This window comes from Pyxicephalus adspersus, chromosome 1, assembly GCF_032062135.1.
Source record: "Pyxicephalus adspersus chromosome 1, UCB_Pads_2.0, whole genome shotgun sequence".
NCBI lineage: Eukaryota > Metazoa > Chordata > Amphibia > Anura > Pyxicephalidae > Pyxicephalus > Pyxicephalus adspersus.
In genome coordinates this window covers 95,930,738-95,933,435 of record NC_092858.1, presented here as the reverse complement: position 1 = coordinate 95,933,435, position 2,698 = coordinate 95,930,738, and positions in this window count along the sequence as shown.

Sequence of the window (2,698 nt, the reverse complement as noted above, 5' to 3'; positions counted from 1 at the left end):
AGACTGCTGAAACTCAACCTGGATAAAACCACTCATCATGTCTCCCCCTGACATATTCCTGTTAACAACACAGTCATTCGTCCCTCCCCTCAGGCATGTTGTCCTAGCATCACCTTTGATTCTGCCCTCTCATTTACCCCCCATATTCAGTAAATTTCCAGGTCCTGTCACTTTCACCTGCGCAACATCTTTAAAATCCGCCCCTACCTGTCCCCAGAGACCACCAAACTCCTTGTACACGCTCTTATCATCTATCGCTAGGAATACTGCAACATCATCCTTTCTGTTATTCCACTAACCTGACTCTCTCCTCTAGGAATCAAATTCAAGCTCCTGTGCTTTGCCTTCAAATCCCTACACAGCTCCTGTCCAACCTACCTTTCTGACCTGGTAGAAAAATACTACCCTAGCCAGTCTCCTTGCTCCTCTAATGACCTACTACTGACTACCTCACTCATAACCTCATCACACACACGGCTCCAAGACTTTTCTAGAACTGCCCCGACTCTCTGGAATGGTCTTCCTTGTCCTATTCGGCTTGCTCCTATTTCTGCTCAAGAGCACTCAAAACACCTTTTTTCTGACTTGCTTACCCGTCTTCTTCTGTCTCTTAAAACCCTCACTACTTTTCAACACTCCATATCTCCCCTCCTATTTTGTGAGTCTTCCCCCACCTCCTAGATTATAAGCTTCTCGGAGCAGGGTTCCCATATCACTGTCTGTAACTGTCTGTCATTTACTAACCCCATTTAATGTACAACGCTGCGTAATATGTTGGCGCTATATAAATCCTGTTTATTAATAACAAAGTAATAAGATAGAGTATGTATATAATAAAAGATAGAGTATGTAAATCACACAGCATAGGGGCCAGGTGTTTTTAATGTTGGGAGGGCAGGGGTCATCTGATATAAGGAGCTCAAGAGTCTAACATACTAAATGAAGAATCCCACCCACTAATTTCTAAAACACAACAGTAACCCCATGAACTTAGCTGTTTACTCCTTTGATGGCATGGCTACCTATCTCTGCCCACTAACATCCAAAATTGTACTACAGAAGCAGCAGGGGTGTCATTACAGCATGCCACTACTAAATGTCACTGCTACCCACATAGAATGTATGCTGAGAACTGAAAAGTGCTCTTAGAGCTATCTGTGGTCAGGTAAAGTTCTGCAGATAGGTGCCCCATGACCCAAATAAGACAGCCCTGACAACAGTTTGAGAAGTGCCACTATACTGGATTTTTGTATTAGTACAAGAACAAATTAATTTTAGTAGGGGCAGGATCACTATTAAAAACTGAGAAACAGTCACAATTTAAATAATGCAAAACACTGCATTCAACATTATGTGGGGGTAGAGAAACATTGACCACACATATTTGGGCTGATTTACAAAAATGTATGTTGTTCACTCAGCAAAAGGGAACTTTTATTTAGTTTAGCAAATGTGGTAAAAATTCACTTTGCAAGAAATATATAATTACATGTGTAGAAATTATTTTTCTCCGAAACATGAATGTCTGAAGTCAGCAGGGCTTTGAATTGTTCCTAGCAGAGTGAGGTGAACAGCCAATGTTCTTTTAGTAAAGTAATCCCTTTGCCCTGCCTTCAGATTATGCATATTAGTATATGAACTACTAAATCCTTTTGAAGTAAATCATTGCTGACCTCTAGCGCTGCCTGACTGACTTACTTTGGGTCAATAACTTAGAACAGGTATGCAGATCATGAAAACTGACATCAAAAGGCTTTTCAATAGGCCAGTGTCCGTTTAGCAAAGTTGTCCTTAAAGCTGAAATCTAGGATAAGCAAATATTGTCTAAATACAAAAAGCATGTGTGCCTTTTCCTAAATGGTGTAGGAGCTTGCTTTTATATAGTCTATTGCTCTAAAAACTAACCCATTTTGCCCTAGTTTTCTACAGGCAGGCTAGAGTGGGTGGGTCTGCTGGGTCCCTCCCATAACTAAACAGGTAGTTATATAGCAAAGACCAGGCAATTGGTGCATAAAGTTGTTTATCGTTAGTGGCTATTCAGGAACCTAAATTAAAAGTTTTGTGCTTTGCGCTTAGCTTCAAATGAATCCCCTCCAACAGCAGTGTAGGCACCAACTGGTGGTCCGCAAGCCGGTAATTTTAGTGGTCCATGGGTCCGAAAAGGTTGGTGACCACTGGTGTAGGCCATCTAGTAAAATACCTTTTTAACAATAACCTTACAGCTGGCACTGGAGAACGACTTTTGCTCAAAAAATGTCCCCACAAGGCATCTGCATTGAAGCCCCATTCATTTTTATAAATAGGAAAAAAATAGGACAGCAATATGAATGTGCCTTAAGAAGAGGACCCAGCAAGCAACTACTTTTCAAACAAAGCCTGTGTGGCATTAAGCAGGGCAACACTAAAGATCATTGGAATGGGGCAATTTAGCAGACAGGTTGCAGTCAGAGGAATGGCAATTTAAAGAATAGAAGTAAAAGTGTCTTGACATCTAGAGATATACATTTAACAACACAACACAGGTGAGAAAGCTCACACTGAGCTATTTAGAATGTTCTATTTTATCTATTACAGGGTAAGAAATTTATACATTTAAATTATGTTTTTGTATTATTTTATTTTTAAATTACAAAATTTCACTAATTCCAGAAAAGTAATGTAAAAAATGTTTTCACAACAGGCCATTGTAGACAAAAAA